The 18,657-nt window shown below is 43.2% G+C and overlaps 1 long non-coding RNA gene across 1 annotated transcript in view; it reads right to left on the bottom strand.

Moving 5' to 3' along the window:
- Positions 1-14,126, bottom strand: part of LOC101932652 (uncharacterized) — a 186,395-nt gene extending 172,269 nt beyond the window's left edge. Inside the window, exon 1 of the long non-coding RNA XR_509086.3 lies at positions 13,696-14,126. This is a non-coding gene — a long non-coding RNA (uncharacterized LOC101932652). The remainder of the gene's footprint in view (positions 1-13,695) is intronic.
- Positions 14,127-18,657: the final 4,531 nt, after the last annotated feature.

Below are 18,657 nucleotides of genomic sequence, written 5' to 3'. Positions count from 1 at the left end.
GCTGGAATTAAATTCTTAGATTAAAATTCCCCCACTTTCTTCTCTATTTGTCACATCAACTTCAGCAACTGTGATCCATACAGAGGTTTAACAAGCAAGAGCCTGAAAACAATATTGAGAGAATAGGATGGTTCAGTGGTTAGGGTACTAGCATGACACTCAGGATGTGCAGCTTCAGTTCCTGCTCCACTACAAACTTCCTGTGTGACCCTGACCCAGTCAATTTAAAGGTATTCAGGTGCCTAAAGATGTAAATACTCAAGATATTTCAATGGGAGTTAAGTGCTTCTCAAATCCTGCTAGGCTCCCATCTGCATCTTTAGATGCCTAAATACCTTTTAAAAGCTGGCCCTTAGGGTATGTCTATACTGCAATTCAAGTGGGGTTGCAGACTGGGTAGACATACCAGTCCCAGCTTTAATCTATTGAGTGTGGCTAAAAATAGCAGTCCAGACGCAGACCCTGGTGCGCACAGGCTAGCAACTCAAGTATGTACCCAGGGTTCTGGACTGGTTCGTACAGCACATACAGCAGTATGGACTTCAGTATCTTCACAGTTCTTTATAGCTGTGCTAGCTAAAGTAAACCTAGTGCCTCCCCCACCCCCAAGGCAAGTGAAATTACAGATACCAGCAGCACATGGTTTATGTCCAAATGCAGTTCCACTTAGACCTTTTTCGGTGACATAAACAACACAAGGGTTTTCTAGAGCTTCTCTGCAAAGGGGTGAACTTCAACATCCCATGCCTCCAATCTGGGATTCCATTGTGTCTTCTCCCTGTGTGTTTGCACATGGAGCATCATTCCTTCCCTTGTGTTGCCCCATGTATTGGAGTGTTCTTCCCCTCTGCAGTATTCTTGAGGAATCAGGGAGACTCCGATTTCAGTAAACTGCTTTTATTACATTACGACATCAAAAATGGGTTTAGTTTCTCACTCTGTCCCATACTCTGTCTATGTCTCTCCCATGCCTACTTCCTCTCATCTCAGCACTTCCTATTACATAGATGCACAAAATGGCACCATGCCATATCACCCATTCCCCCTGAGCCACTTCCTTTCTCTAAATGCTTCCTTGCAAACCTTCCCTCACACTTTATCTGGAGCTGCACTTTAAGTCATTTTGTAACTATAAATCACAAAAATACCCGGACCATATGCTGCAACTGTTACAACTGTGCAAACCTATAGGCTGCAATGAAGTTCCATGAGTAAAAATATGAGTAGCATTCAGCCCATTATATTGTATGAGTGTTTTAAAAGAATCCCAGAAATATTTCAGCATGGCAACGATTGCCAAACCCACATTTTTTTAGTAGATCAGTGTACGGAAATTAATTTTTGTCTCAAAGGCACAGGTGTAAATATGCACACTATGGATGACTGATGCAACTGTCTTGAACCTCAACATGAATAACAAACCAAATGTACATTTTGGCAGCTTCACGTGAGCTCGGGTAAGCGCCTCACCTCTACCATCCAAATCTGGATCTGGCCCATTGAATGCTCCCATACAGTTGTTGCTATCTCATCAATTTCATCCCGGATTCAACTCCTCTGATTGCCACTGCTGGGTTCACTGCTGAAATCTTGTGCATGCCAAAATATTCCACACAGAGGGAAAAAAGCAACCCAGGATGTTCTCTTGTGCCCCACTCTGACCTGGGGAAGCCATGTTTGAGAAGTAAGCCAGCCCAACAGACTTGTGTTGGACTTGCAAGCACAAATATGGCCACCATAGAAATGCCTGGGATAATAAAACAGACCTTGCCTTTGGGTCTCTGGGAGTGAGGAAAAAGAGAAGTATACTTGTATCGGAAGGAAAAAGGCAGCAAGGACAGAATCAGGCTCGCTGTGGAAAGGAAAGTGTTACATCCTCCAGAAAGTTAGTTGTACTGTAGAGAGTTAGGGAGTTGATTGAGAAGATGGTCAGAGGTAGAATATAGGAACATAAACAGGCTGTGAGTCCTCCTGATATACACTGTTTCCATGTTGTAGAACCACCTCCTCCCCATCAGAGAAGCAAGGGGCTAGGCCTTGCCCATTGGTGCATCTTTAGTAAAAACAGTTATTTGGGACCAGCTATACCCATATGGTTTCTCGTGTTGTTTTTTGTTGTGTAAAGAGCAAAAGACACAAAACCAGAGAAAGAAAAAGTCAGAGAAGTAGCGAAGACATCAAAAGTTTCAGACAAACTTTCCATTAGCAATTTAACATTTCTGCACTTGTCCCAATTGAACATAATGCCGGAACCTTTAGCTGTTGGTACATCAATTGCATTGACCCCATTCTGTCCATCTCTTCAAGCACTTTGGAAATATTAGCAACATGTACCTTTTTAAAATGAGTTTTCACTTCCTTTTGGTTTTAAAAAGGAAGAAATTGGGATGACTAGCTCTTCCCCGAAAATTGGTTAATGTGTCTCTTCCGCCAGTATTGTGCAGGTGTATTATAATGACCTGTCAGAGTGACAGTGCTGTGATTATGTAGTAAAATAAAGGGGATACAGGAAAATATAGCTTCTGAAATATTTGGAGTAGGCCCAATGAATCTCAGGCCTGTTAAGGTTCATTAGGCCTTTATTTTTAACTAATTATTTCTATCATTTTGGCCACCTATTTGGGGTGGTCTTTTAAGTAGAGAAAGCATTAAAACTAACTATGCCCCCTTGAAATATAAATATTCACTTTCGGAAATGTAAAGGACAAAGGGCAGAATAGACTTACTGGCAATAAAGCATAAAAGGAAAAGATACATGCTGTGCAGTGAAGCCCACTCTTAATGAAGCCACTGAATAAAGTGATATGTTGTGACTAACATTAGCTTCCAATATGCCCCACTGAAGCGAAGACCTGTTACTTGACAGCATTTTCTTTTTAAATGGAGAGCACTTTAAACTGTGCTTTTATCCTTCCTTCAGTGCCAGACTGTACAACTCTCATTAACATGGCTGCTATTGGCTTTAATGAGATTCACAGGGCTAAATCGAGCACAAACCCTCCGACCATCACAAATTCTTGGTCCCCTGAACATAGCTCAAATAAATGAGATGGGCGCAGATCTTTGAAAGGGTTAGATCCCTACCCCGTGCAGTAAAGCAGATGCACTGGCAATAATCGCTGCTGCTGCTTTGGGACCACCAGGGCCGGCTCTAGCTTTTTTGCCGCCCCAAGCGAAAAAAAGGGGTGGCCGGACTGCCGAAACAAAAACAAAACAAAAAAACGGCAGCCACAGGGTGCGCGTGAAGGGCGGTCAAGGCGGCTCGCAGGGGGGTGAAGGGCAGCGCTTCGCAGCCGGGCAAGAGGGACTCCCCCCTCCGGCCTTGGGGTGCCTCTCCCGGCCAGGCAGGGGGAGCCCTTGGGGTTGCAGGAGGTGCTGGCTCAGCTGCTCCTTTAAAGGCGGCTCGGCTGGACCGGTGCAGGCGGCGGGGAGTGGTGCGTCCCGGGGAGCCCAGTGGCACGGTGAGCAGCGGGGATCGCTAGTTCCTGCCCCCCTGGGCTGGGGTTTGTGCCCCTGCAGGGCTGGGACTGTTGGAGCGTGGGGAGCCGGCCTGGGGCTCTGGAGCTGCAGACCAGGCTGCCAAAGCAAAAAATAGAACCACAGCAGGGCGGCCGGAATGTGCCGCCCCAAGATTGACCAGAATGCTGCCCCTTAGCACCCGCCTGGGGCGGCACATTGTTTCTCGTCTGGTGCCTGGAACCGGCCCTGGGGACCATGGAGCCATGGCAGATTCTCAACTGACCACCATTCTACAGCCGAGAGCAGCCTCTAGATGCAGTTTACCTATAGCCTCTTCCCCACCACCACAGCCTCGTGCGGTCAAACGATGGTAGTTCTGCTGCTTTTACAGCTTTTGCGCAATAACCAGTATGTGAAGCAGAGCTGGGGCGGAAGAGGCAGGATTTTCCCCTCGAAAAAATAAATAAAAGCTTACTACAGTAAGGCTATGATTCCTACACGTCCTTGCATAGCATGCTATGCAAAAGCTATATCAAGCAGAGTTTATGCATGGGCACATGCAGGGTTATGTTCCAGGCACAAAGGTCCTCAATAAGCAGTAGTTCCATATGCCTTGCGCACTGGTTCCCTTACTTGAAAGGAAATATAGTAAGAAAGGCGCAGAGTCTGCGCCTATCACCTCATACGAATGATGGATTTAGCTATCTATTCCCCCTTTTAGGTCACACCGCTGCCACCAAACAGTAGCAGCTTGGTGCCAGAACATTAACATAGGCAGTTGTACAGTGGAATCCAATCCTTTCTCCCTCAACCCCTTTCTTAGATTCCAAGGCTAGAAGGGACCCACTGTGATCTAATCGAACCTCCTTTATAACACAGACCATAGAACTTCCCCAAAATAATTCCTAAAGCAGACTTTAGAAAAATAGCCAATCTTGATTTAAAAATTAACAGTGATGGAGACTCTGCCATGACCCTTGGTAAATTGTTCCAATGGTTAATTATTGGAACAATCGCCTCATCATTAAAATTGTACACACTATTTGTCTATCTTCAACTTCCAGCCATTGGATTGTGCTATAGCTTCTATGCTAGATTGAAAAGTCCATTATTAAATATTTGTTCCCCATGAAGGCGTTCATAGACTAATCAAGTCACTGCTTAATCTTCTCTTTGTTAAGCTAAATAGATTGAGCCTCTTGAATCAACCAGGCTCATTTTCTAATACTTTAACCATTATCCTAGCTCTTCTCTGAACCCTCTCCAATTGCTCAACATCCTTCTTGAATTGTGGGCAACAGAACTGGTCACTGTATTCCAGAAGTGGTCACATAAGTGCCAGTACAGAGGTAAAATAACCTCTCTGTTCCTACTTGAGCTTCTCCTGTTTATGCATCTACAGAACACATTAATCCTTTTGGCCACAGTGCAGAGTTCATATTCAGCTGATTATCCATCACAACCCCCAACATTTTTCAGTCACTGCTTCCCAGGATAGAGTCCCCCATCTCCAGGGTATGTGTAACACTGCTCCTGCACTGCCTCCAGTGTGCGTGTAGCCCACAGCAGGAGAGTGGTGGATCTCTCTCTCTCGTGGCTTGTCCACAGAAGCAGTAGAGCATCGTGCTTTAGCCGCGAGTGTTTCAGCATCAAATCCCATTCTCAGCCCAAGGTGCAAGTTGAAAAGACATACATAATTGCAACATTAAAAAAAAATTGTAATGACTTTTTTGTTGAGTGTCGTATGCAAAATGAGGATCTGGTCTCAGTAATATAAAATAATTTCTTAGGAAAGTGAGTTTTTCCCTACGGAGAGAGAGAGGGGGAGGGGGGTGGCTACAACTTGCAATCATAGAATATCAGGGTTGGAAGGGACCTCAAGAGGTCATCTAGTCCAACCCCCTGCTCAAAGCAGGACCAATTCTCAACTAAATCATCCCAGCCAGGGCTTTGTCAAGCCGGGCCTTAAAAACCTCCAAGGAAGGAGATTCCATCACCTCCCTAGGTAATGCATTCCAGTGTTTCACCACCCTCCTAGTGAAATAGTTTTTCCTAATATCCAACCTGGACCTCCCCCACTGCAACTTGAGACCATTGCTCCTTGCAATGTGTGAACCTGAACAGATTCAGGGATTTGCCTTTGATAATTGTGTAAGCCACCTGGCTCTGCAAAAAAATGGGCTGAAAATCTCAGGAGAAAACCTCAAATGAGAGCTAGGCCTGACCAGATACACTAGAAGGTGGATAGGGGAAGGGCCAGAAGAAGCCATTTCTCTGCCAGTGCAGACGAGTGTTGCCAGCAATACTAATTGGATCCAGAAGGGGATGTATCTGGGGAAGAGGTAGGTGGACCCATGCCTTTAACCAAATTCTGGCAAGCAAGGGAAGGATGCTGGGGCACATGAGAAGCATGCTTTATTAGAGGCATAGTAAGATCCATGGTACCCAAGCACCACTGGGGGAGCAATGGTTTTCTCAAGCACAGTGCTCCCAAGCACAGCTGCCAAAGCACCATCCCTCTTTGCCCTGCCTTATGGGGCATCATTTAACCCCTGGTATTTTTGATTTTAGCTAGAACCAGAAGAAGGAACAAAGACACATGAATTGATGAAACAAAGTCTTTAAAAAAGTTATCCCAACATTTATGAGCCTAAAAAAAAAAAAAGAGATAGAATTTAAGGACAAGTTTTATGGGGCTTCTACTTTTATCACCATCCCACTACAGAAAAACATTGTAGTGCACAATGGCTCAGCCCTTCAACAGCAAACAACAGTATATCTTCAATCTGGAACCTGCTAGAGTAGCTCTGTCTCATTTAGGCCCATATAAAATCTCTAAGATTGATAGTTACACTTGCAGCATATATTTTCCCCATATTTATTCTCAAAAATTCATTTACACATTAAAAAGCCTCTTCGCCACTTCTGTGTCATGATATAATTGCCTATTTCTTAGGCTACGATTGATTACTCTACATAGAGTAAGGAAAGAAAGTTGAAAACACTCAGTATAATGGAAATGCTTGTCTAAAGACACAATCACAGGAAGGCCCATCAAGGAACCACTGGATGGTCTCATTTTCTCATGAAAGATAGATTCATCTTTGTGTTACAAAGGGGAGTGAGGAGGGAAATACCTTGTGAATGGAACCTGCAGCCTAGTTAAAGGAATATATTAAAGGTTTCTGCTTCTGAAAGGGGAAAAGTAGCTGTCATTCTCCTCAGCACTTCGTGAATTAAGTTGCTGTCCTTCATTATCCCAAAGATTATTATTACTCTGTTTCTTGTGAGTGCAGCGAGCTAGAACAGCAGAGATAATAGGTTATTATAGGAAAATTTGGCTTTGACATTTATATGATATATTTGGAGTCAATTAGATGAAAAATACTCCATTAGATAAAGTGAGTGTACCAATTACTTCAGTGAAGAGCTATTGCTAATAATATAATTGAAATTTAGAGAGAGTGCTGGGCACAGCCCTCTGGAAGTTGATTGTATAAATGATGGTAATAACAGACATGTAAACATTTTAGTTCCTAGCCATTTTCAGGCTGTTTGTGGAGTTTTCATATTAGGAGTCTATTTCCATACAGATGTTAAAAACCCACTCAGTAATTAGCTATGAAAAGCTTGTGATTCATCAGATTTTCCTCGGTAAATTTTTACAAAAAAAAAAAAAAAAAAAGCTGCTGTTTTCAGTACCACTTACATGCTACTTCATGCAAATGAAACACAAGTATGTGTGGCAATTAAGCAAAAGTCCTCCCCTTCCCCCCCGGAAAAAAACCCAACAGCCCAGAAAATGACATTTTCTTAACTGGAAGAATGAATCACAATTATAACTAAATATAAACACAGAGTAATAGGATGAAATTAAGAAAGGGAATATTTTGCTGAGTACTAGGAAGGGGAAAAGGCTTTTTGACAGCAAGATGTATTAGACTGTGAAATAGCCTCCCAAGGGAATGGGTCGAAGCCCCAAAACTTGCGACATTCAAATATGAAATTGGACATCACACTAGAAAATATCTGTGACAGAAAACAACCCCGTGTTAGCTGACGGGGATGGGTGGGTAGGGACTTAATAAACCGCTTCCATTTCAAATTCTGATTGCAATGAACATTTATTTATTCAGATACTACAGTGATGACAGCCATATAAGCAGCTGCTGTGCTGAGACCAATGCCTATCGTACCAACCTAGCCTGCCTCGTTGTTTCCTGGTGCTACCACCATCTGTTTATCTCCATCTGTTGTTTCTTGTTTTATACGGAGATTGTGAACTCTTCGGGGCAGGGACTACTGCCTTTTAGTTCTGTGTTTGTACAGTGCCTAGCACTATGAGGTCCTGCTCCATTTAGGTGTGAACTACTGAGCAACCTGAATTCTACCCTTCTTCCATGACTGCGTGGAAACTTGAAAGCCGCATCTGCTGACTTGGGGCTAGTTTATGGCTGGCCCTGAGCAGGTGTTCTAGAGAGGAATGGGAATGAAGCATCTCCTCCACCAGCAGCACACCTATGTGAGAGGCAGCCATAATCCTGCTGCAGATCACTAGGAAGAACAAGGAAGGTGGTCAACCAGCAAACTCTGCAGTGCTCCGTGCCTCAAAGGGATATGGCTATGAACTTTGAAGTGCCAGCAGGCCTGGAGAAAAACAGGGAATGCTTTCGATTCATCATTATAGGAGCAGTATGTGCCATTCCATATTGTGGTCCCCAAGTACAGACAGATACAACTCCCTTCACAGCACTCACATGCTGACAATGTGCATTCAAAAATGTTCATGTTTCTGCACATGGACAAAATGTTCAAATCTGGTTGCCTTAAAGTTAGGCTTTCAAACCCATATTTAGGAACCGAAGTGGCTTGATTTTCAGAGTCCCTGAGCATCCACAAATCCCACGGAAGCCTAGCTAAAGATGCTTAGCATCTTTGAAAATCAGCCCACTTCTAACTTAAGTGCCTGAATATGGATTTGGGGTCCAAACTAGGGGCACCCAGGTTTAAGAATTTTGGCCATGGACTTTAGGCTTGAGCCTTTAAAGATAGGGCCTTTGTACATTCAGTGTTGTATCCACAGAACAATGCTGAGCTCTTTAAGAGTGGGGAGGGATAGCTCAGTGGTTTGAGCACTGGCCTGCTAAACCCAGGGTTGTGAGTTCAATCCTTGAGGGGGCCACTTAGGGGATCTGCGGCAAAATCAGTACTTAGTGAAGGCAGGGGGCTGGACTCTGACTTTTCAGGGTCTTCCAGTTCTATATATCTCCATAGCACCAGCCATTCTATGCAGAGATTCTAGACATAAGACTAACTGAAAAGAGAGATCAAATTAGGCCTGAATAAAGACTGGGAGTGGCTGGGTCACTACAAAAAATAATTTTCCCTTCTCAGCCCTTCTTGTCAACTGTTGGGAATGGGCCACATCCACCCTAAATGAATTGGCTTTGTTAGCACTGACCCCACCACTTGGTAAGGCAACTCCCATTTTTTCATGTGCTGTATATTTATACCTGCCTACTCTTTTTTTCACTCCATGCATCGGATGAAGTGAGTTATAGCCCAGGAAAGCTTATGCCCAAATAAATTTGTTAGTGTCTAAGGTGCCACAAGGACTCCTCGTTGTTTTTGCTGAAAGGAGAGAGCTACTGGAAGAGTCACATTGCACCCAGCCAAAAAAGGTTTAATTCTCTAACAGATAAGCCAAGACAGGATATAAATATCATGAAAGCATCCACTAGCACTGAAATTAAGGTTGTGTAAGTGCTTCCATTATTAACTCCATCCCCTACTCTGTCATCACCTCTTCACTCAAACCTTGCGCTGCCTGTTGAGAATTCTTCACTTGAAAATGAGACGTGTTACTCAGCATGACTTACTGCGGGAACTTCATAGTATAAAAGAAGCCAGGCAACGCCCCAAATCATTTCCTGCTGGTTTGCTAATTCTTTCTTCACTTTTTCTCCACATATTCAGATAATGGGACCTTGGGTCTCCTTTACAGCCAGAGTAACCCCTTTGACTTCACCAACAATATTTGTTGTTTTGCCTTTTCTAATGCAGGCTAGCTTTCCAATACTTGCTGGTACCACTGTTATTTAGCTCTACAACAAGAAGCATGACCTCAAATAATATGTTCCTCCTCACAAATTCAGCAACTATTCCCCACAGCTCAAGTTCCTTCTTGACTCTATTTATCAAGAGAAAATCCTCAATTTTTCTGTTATGAACATCCATCTCCCCCCATTTGACCAGCTCCTCTGATGTAGTCAGTGGTTCCTATCTGTTCTCTACTTCTTAGGCTTATCCATGGCAAGCAATTCACATGCACCTTACAGAAAGTTGTAACTTCTACTAACAATCCAGGATTGCTTCCCAACAGCACAGTCAAAGACACAAGAAAATTAAATCATTAACAGTATATAGCAGTGGTTCTCAAGCTTTAACAACCCCAGGACCCCCATTTTTTATTGAAAATTTTTTGCAGACCCCCAAGCCAGCTTCTAATTTTCCCCAGGGAGCTCAACTCCCGCTCAACCCCAGGCCCTGCCCCCACTCCACCCTTTCCCCCAAGGCCCCACCCCTGCCCCTCCTCTGAGCATGCCCCATCCCCACTCCTACCCCTCCCTCCCAGTGCCTCCTGCACGCCACTGAACAGCTGTTCCGCAGCATGCAGGAGGCTCTGGGAGGGAGGGGGAGGAGTTGATCATCAGGGCCAGCGGCCCCGGTCATGACTCATGGACCCCCTGGAGGACCCCAGTTTGAGAACTGCTGGTATAGAGGCTTTGGGGGATTTTCCTTACTGATCATCATCTGCTATTGCCATGTGCTGAAAACTTCCTAGGAGTTGATTCTAAATGATTGTCTCCTAAATGTTGTGCATTGCCTGGGCAGCTGGTATCTTGCTCTGCGGTCTTTTTCTCCCACCTTGTGCAATGTTCATTAACACATGCAACAATAGACAAACATAGCTACGCTTTTGTTTCTTCCTCTGTAGCTTGAATGAAGGAGTGCTCCATGCCAGAGCAGCTTAGGATTCCAAACAGCTTTATCTAAGGATTCCCACTTTAACAAAGACCCACTTATCCTTAATGCTAAACCAGGGACTACTTGAAGAATACCATGGAGACAGCCTCTTAACTAGGACTTCTCTCGCTTTCACAAACAGCAAGAACCATTCTCCACTCCAGGAACTAGCTGCTGTTTTATACTCGGATTATTATTTTCCACCCACTTACTTCCATTGTGCTGCTGAATCTTTAAACATTTCATCTAACCTGCTGGACCTGGCCTTTTTGTGTATTGGTTTGAACAGGAAGTCAGTGTTCCTGAATGGAACGCACCATGCAAGGAGGATGTCCCCTAATGGGCAGGTGGAGTTTTAAAAGCGCTAAGTCTTTAGTAGGAACAACAGCAGAAAGCAATATTCATATTAAATATTGCTGACTCCATTTGGCCCTTCAACAAAACTGATCTTGCTCAGCTCACTACCTCTAGGATCTCAGCCAAGGTATGTTTGCTTGAGTGCAATGTGCTTGGGTTATTTTTATTGTCACATAGAGCTAGGGATACAGCACCCTGACAGGGAGCTTTGTTTCAGCACCAATGAATTATGTAAGATCTGCTGAAGGTGGAAAATTGTATTTTTTACCACAAGGAGTAGCAATATGATAAGCCAACCTGCTCCTGTGCTGCTCCAATGGCTTCTACAACATCTATGTAACAGTAAATGAATGACTAATTTCAGAGTCAAGAGAGCTGGTGATTCATTTGTAAGCATGTTGATTAAACATTAAAATGCTTTTCCCGTACAAGTCTGTCTATTTGTAACAATATTGCAGGATCCAGCTGAAACAAACAGCGGGTCTGATTTTCCTCTTCTTTCTACTGGAGTAAATCAGGAATAACTCAATGGATTTACACCAGTGTGGTGCCGGTGTAAGTGAGGAAAGAATCAGGCTCATTGACACCACTATAAATCCAGAGTTACTCCTTTTGTCCCGTTTCGTTTATCCAAGTTAAATTTTAAACAAAATTTCTTAGAACTGCACAAGTCTCACGAGTAGTCCCCCTGAACCCTTTCAATTTAACTTTCCCAAATATAAATCTGCAACAGTATATGCAGGATACTTCCACAATGTCCGATACTGAATAGAAAATAACTATGTATCATTCCCAGTGTGGGGTATCCCTAAAGATCTTTGAACTAAAACAATTAACTATTTATGGAACTATTTGCTTTACCTTTTATGCTCCCTCTCAAAGATGAGTAAAAATAATTTCTACTGGCCAGACTTTCAAACGGGTTCAGCACAAGAGCTCTAAAGGAGAGCAGGGGCTGGGTGTGGAGCGGTGTTGAAAATCCACTAGCTATCATCATAATTATTATTCAGAACGGTTTGTTTCCTTCTTCTTGCCTCCTTTAGAACTACCAAAGGCTCTGTTTACCAGCACGTCTAGAGCTTCCTCCACAATACACTGAGTTGCCTTCCAGCCAGGAACTCTGTAATCATTAGATAAATTGAACTGACTATAGAACGGATGTTTCTCTTTAAAACAAAACTCCCCCATAATAGTATATGCTTCCTTTTGCATCCCACACTTACTTTATAAATTGCTCTACGCATGCAAGTCCTTGACTCTAAAAGATCTGAAAGTACTTTATACAAATATTAGAATACATTTCTCCCACCAGTAAAATACAGTCAGTCTCTGAGGTGGAAGAGGGCAAAAGCAGCATGAAACAAATGTTTAGGACAGGAAGTGAAGAAAAATACCATAGGTAAAATTTTCAAAAGGACTGAAGTGATTGAGGAGCTTAAGTCCCATTTTTAAAAGTGACTTATGCACTTAGGCCCCTGAGTCTCATTGAAAGTCAATATGATTTAGGCTCTTCATTGGAAGTCACTTTTGAAAGTGGGATTAGGCTTTCTTGAAAATTTTACCCCATCTCAAGTTGAACCCAAAATAGGAACATAGGTAGACAGAAAAAAATGCCACATTAGATACCAATCACAACTCCAGCACCTATTTTTTTAGCAGTGCCATGGACAATCACTATTGGTGAGGAACCTGGTAGTTCACTTTGAAAATGGCAATTGCCACAGCACAATACCCTATAGAGCCCAAAGTGGGCCATTGTTTTGGCACCATCCCAAAGCAAATAGTAACACGTACCCAATTATCAATACCGCTTCCCACAGCCTCTGGGTCTTCCTCTGGAAATCTCCATTCAAAAGAGAAAAGTTCATAAGATGCCCACATTTAACCAGAAACCTTCCACGGGATTTCCATTTTAATCAATGGAAGAGCAGCACAAAGTCTCTGTCTACACTCTTCTAACTAAGTCTAGACTCCTAAACAACTAATATACAACCAAACAAACTAAGCTAAACACAGCCAGCTGCTGTTATGTCTCCAGAACTTACTGTCCTGGCTTCTGATAAACAAACCCTCTCTCCCCTCATCATGAGGGTAGCCTGGACAATTTTATAAAGGTTCTGGATCCAACTAGGCTTACCTGCAGCCAGTCGCTTGAAATCAGGGAGACCCTCCTAGCTGAGAAAAATCTGAAAACCCTAGCAGGATTTAAGCCAAATAAAACCCCATAACACTAAGCAGAGTCACTTACTACAAGCAATACAGGGACTTAGCTGTGGGACACCCTCCTGGAGGCACCACCCCCTTCTAGACCCAGTCTTAGTTTCCTTACTGTTTTTTCAAAGAACTGTTTTGGTACTATAATGGGGTGCACTCATCTCTAATGAGCACTCCCTTTCTCAGTACATGTGCTTGCACTCTCACTCTCTCTCTCTGTTTATGGTGGGTCTTCACTGACTCATCCCTCCGATGAAGTCATACACAATCTATCTCTAAGGTAAAAGCAAAACAAACCTTTTCCAGGGTACAAGTCCAACAGGGGCCTCTCTCAGTGCCCTCCATAATGTCTCTCTCAAGTTATCCCTGCTCTGGTATAGAGGCAATGTCTTTGCCCTCTCAGGGCCCATATCTTCAGCTGGGCCACTAAAAGAGTTCAGTTCCCTTTCTAGGGTACATCAAAGTCCAGGCCACTTTCCCAGTGGCTGATGGGGGAGACCCAGGTGCACCCTCTGCTCTGGGTCCCAGCCCAGAGACCCTATAAATAGTAGCCATGCCATGTCCCTTTATCTAAGCTGCACTGCTGGTCTAATTCCCGGGGCCACTTCCCCACAACCCCAGCTCATTCTTTGCCCTTACCTCATGGTCTTGTCCTGGTTGAGTCTCAGCAACCAGTCCTTTATGGTTCCCCCAGCCGCTGCCAGCACTGCTTTGTCCAGTGTCCTGTAGCTCTCTCAGCCAGGCACACCATCCACACTCCACCAGCTCCAGCAAGGAACTGAACTCCCGCTGCCCCTGCAGCTCTTCTTATACTAGCCTGCGTGGCCCTGATTGGCTGCTTCCCATACAGCCACTCTAGGTAGCTTGGAGGACCTCTCTACTGCCCTTTTCTGGGGTAGGATGTGGCAGAGCCATGAGGCCATCAGCAGGGGGCCTCCGGATCTAGTCTATCATGTCACAGGCATATACATAAGGTGTATAATTTGTAAACTGTATTTAAGTCAGGAAATATTAACCAAAGAAAGATAGTTGTAATCAGCTTTCGGGTAGAAACTGAAGACATGCGTTTATGAGACTAAGACTTTCTTTTTTGAGCCAACTTTTTTGAGCTCCACTCACCACTACAAAAGGCTTTGTTATTACCCTCATTATTACAGTAACATAGACTGCTGTAGTTTAGGCTGAGTTTCAGCTTCCATTCCTTTCTCTTGACCCCAGCCTCAGAACTCTCACCCCTCAGAACTCTCACTCATAACTTTCTCAAATAAATTCCTTTGGAACTGAAATTTTCTGTGCTTGTTTTTCTTACACAAGTTCATTTTGTTCTGAACGTTGTATTTCCTTGAGCTATAGATGGGAACACCTCCACGCACCCCTCACAAGTTCCCGTCAGAATCTGCATGTGTAACTACAAAAATGATTAAAGAAACAAAACAAAACAAAAAAAATCCTTCAAACAAGTCCAATAGCATCAGTGGTATGTGTGTTTAGGCTGTTCCAAATCTACATGAGGAAGGAAGCATTCAGGGGGTTTCAATGGCTCCAAGTCAAGAAAAAGGCCAGATTCTCTGCTGGAGTACACTGGTGTAGCTCTATTGAGTTCAGTGGAGATATGCTGATTTACAGCAGCTGAGAACCTGACCCAAAGGGTTGGTTGGTTTTCTTACTCCAATAGGGCTCTACAAGGCATGGGGATATGCCTGTGTGAAGCAGCTTGCAAGAGTGGGGCCTGTGTGGGTATGTCTATGCACCGCACGACAGTGAGTCTCTCAGTCCGGGTCAACAGATTCAAGCTAGCGGAGCTCACATTAGCACTCTCAATATAGCTGTGTGGACACCGCTCTGAAGTCAGCTCTGGCTGGAGCTTGGGCTCCAAATCCCACCCCCTACCCTAATCTTTAGAGCCATGGCTCCAGTCTGAGCTGCAAATTCAAAGCACTGTCTACATAGCAATTTTGAGAGCACTAGCATGAGCCCCACTAGCCTGTTGGCCCAGGCTAGGAGACTCACTCCCACAGGCTATGAATGCAAGGAAAAGCGCATTTGGTCTCCTACCCACCCTAGGTCACCCACGCTGGAGCAGCCATAACTTAGTACTAAGAAAATGGCTTTTTTTTTTTCCTGCGATAAGCACCATTGTAAACAACAAAAAGGGATATTTAGCGGTTTAATATTTCAAATCCTCTTGTGACACTTATTAGGGGCATATATTGCATTCATTTAAAATTACAGGGGGCCAAAACTCTAGGGCCCAGATTTTTAAAGATATTGAGGCATTGCTGTGCTCAGCATTGCAATGCCTAACTGATTTAGGAGCCCACATTTCATTTTTGAAATGGGTTTAGGAACCTAGGATCCAAAATCCCAGGTGGCCAATGAGAATTAGTCTCTTAAGTGTCTTAGCCACTTTTGAAAGTGAAACTTCGGAGTTGCCATACTCAGTGGAGCAATGCCCCGATACCTTTAAAAATCTGAGCATCAGTTCTTATTTAGCGAAAACTTCATTGACTTCAGTCACAGATTTGCCAGGAAAAGACTAGTAGGATTTGGCCCTTGATTGTTGCAAACAACATGGTATAATTTTGTTCCATTTTTACTTTCACAAAGAGCTTTTTAAAAAAATCAGTTAAATGGGGAATTCTGTTAACTAATGGACATGACTGACCACTAAAGGATTTTTTAAAAATTAAGTTCTCCATTAAGTTGTCATTTTAGGCTTTATGAATATTACAGTTTCTCTTTCAAGATCATTTACCGCAACCCTTAAACCCATTACTGACTTTGATGTCAAACACACAATATACAATCAGCATCTGATTAAATGCAGTTCCCAAGCCAAATGAAAAGGGTAGATGATTTTGTGGGTAAGGCACTCAACTAGGACTCAAGAGATCTGGGGTCACTTTCCAACTCTGCCCCAGGTTTATTCTGTGACTTTGGGCATGTCATTTAGTCTTTCTGTGCCATAGTTCCCCATCTGTAAGATGAAAATAATAGTGCTCCCTACCTCACACCCTTTTTCCGTTTGGATTGTAAATCATTAACAGCAGGAACTGTCTTTTGCTATGTGATAGGTGCAATACCTATCATGGTAGGGCCCCAATCTAGGCATTATCTTAATACACAATAGATAGTAATAAACAAATATGTATTCATTAAAACCCACCCATATTTGATCTATAACCACTATTCTCAGCTCAAGTCTCTTCAGTATTTTTCCTATATATTGATCAGAACACTGAAATGATGATGTTTTAGCTATACAGACTGCCACCTGTTTGCTAAGGCACTCTGGACAGTACATACCCCGACCATCTTTTACCATTCTTCATCATGTTCCTATTACACCTCTGGCGTTTAGGGCAGTGACAATGCTCCTCCATTCCTGTCTGTTTCTGGCAAGTCTTTCAATGGTTCCCCAGCCGTGCCGCAGGTTTTTCAGCTCGGCTTCCACAGTTCTTCGCCATTTCGTTTTCAGGAGGCCTCGTTTTCGCTTGCCTTCAGTTGTCCATCTTATTGGTACTCTCGTGATGGAATCAGTTGCCATTCAAAGCACATGACAGATCCATCTCCAATGCCACCTTTGCTCAGATCCTCTTGGCGGCACTGTGTCAATAGATCTTGGTTTCAGATCAGCTGCCTTTCTTCTAAGCAAACTAATGCAGTGTCAAGGCAACTGAGGGAGTTTCAGAAATATGACTTGGGAGTCACAAAAGATATTTGGCAGAAAATAAAATTCCATTTTCTGTAGCACTGTATTTAGAGTACAGGGAAAGCTAAATGCTATTTACTTAGTACTGGATTTATAGCTGTGTTCAAAATACAAAGAAAAATAATGTGAAAGCACAATTTAGGTGAGGAGTTTTACAGCTCTAAGTTTCAGCTTGTCAACCATGTCCTCTAGAAAGTGAAAAGTGTACCCTTTCCGGTAAGTAAAAATGCAACTTATTGTGTAATACTCATATTTTGGATGAGAGCTTGAACCTCTAGGTTTTATCCCTTCACTGTAGACATTAAAGAGCCTATGGCATTTTTTTTTTAAACAGTAGGGTTAGTGGCCAATATTCCCCCTCTTCTTCACTGCTGTGCACCCACACGGCCAACATCCTCCAACTAAAAGTAGGTGATTTAGTAGTTAATAGTTTGCAAGCCTTTTTGGGATCCTCAAGGGTGAAAATTGCTACCATCTGCGGATGTAATGGTGCAATGCAAACCATGAACATAAAACTTCAATACAACGTATGATCCTGAGTCAGGAAAGTACTTAAGCACTTGCTTAACGTTAAGCAGATATTAAAATCCTATTTCACATGCTTAAAATTGAGCACACGCTTACATGTTTTCTTGAATCGGGGCCTAAAGTACCAGAGTCAGAGAAAATGGGATTTGTTGGATGCTGAGCTCCTTTAAACATCTGCCCACAGTTCATAGAGGGCCCATTGTCTCATTGGGGCATCATTAGTCCCCTGATGCAGCAGTAAAGTTCATCTCCCAGGAAAAGGCAAATAAAATCAAAGTGGACTTTTGAATATTACTGAGATTTCTAGACTTTATCGTACCTGATCCTTTAAAATAATAGCATTGGTGGAGGCAGAGTAAACTGTCATTCACTTGACAGCTTTACATTATTCTTTTGGGGACAGCCCATATCAAAGCACAAGGAGTAATTGATTTACTCCTCTCCCCATGTAAGGCTCATTGACTCACCATCAAACAACTCCAGAGTCAAACCTACTGTAGAATGAAAGTTGGTTAGCTCAGAATTAAAAGTTACCATGTTGGCGCAATCTTTCTCCACATGTCATAAATACAAAACGAGGCCTTGTTTATTGTTAGGTTTTGCATTGTAAATGCCTTACTGTTTTACTCCCCATAAAAAGATTATACAGCAATTTGAAAAGGAACAAAATTTGTGGTCCCTTTTTCCAAAGCAATCCTATGTATTCTGGGCCTACTCCTGCCAGGTGTGGAGTTCACTCACTATCCACTGAGTCAATAGGAATTCGGGGTATTCAGCCCCTCGCGAAAGGCACTCAGCAGCTTGCAGAATCGGGTCCGCTTTTGAAGTGTATCCTTTTCCTTTTGCAACAACTCCAGGTATTTAGTTCAACAATCCAACTGGAGGGAAAGCGTCAAAGTGGAAAAAGGACATCCCTATATCAAACACACCTAATCCGATGACCACCACCGCAAGGTCTATGCAGATCAATTGGTGCTCTGTCTGCAGCTGAGGGATCCAATTCCCCACTATTAAACAATGTTAATGCCTCTTATTCCAGTAACCTTGATACAGTTAGAATGGCACAAAAACAGTGCAATAAAAATTGGGGGAGGGTGTGGGGGAGAGAATCAGGCCCAAGTTCTTTAGAACTGAAAAGGGGGGAAAGTTCTGCACAAGAAAGAAGGCCCCAATCCCATAGAGTACTGAAGCACACGTAACTTTAAGAATGTTAATAATCCAATTCTGTGTGTCTGGGATTTCTATGGCCCTCCTCCTCCCAAGTCTCTCCCCATTTCTAGTAATTAAAAAGTGCTACAGAATTGGTTCAAATAGTACCATACCCACGAGTGATCATAGCATGCTTTGGTCTGTGGTTTTTT

The sequence above is a fragment of the Chrysemys picta genome, chromosome 9 (genome assembly GCF_011386835.1).
Source record: "Chrysemys picta bellii isolate R12L10 chromosome 9, ASM1138683v2, whole genome shotgun sequence".
Lineage (NCBI taxonomy): Eukaryota > Metazoa > Chordata > Testudines > Emydidae > Chrysemys > Chrysemys picta.
This window is presented reverse-complemented; position numbering and strand designations above follow the sequence as displayed.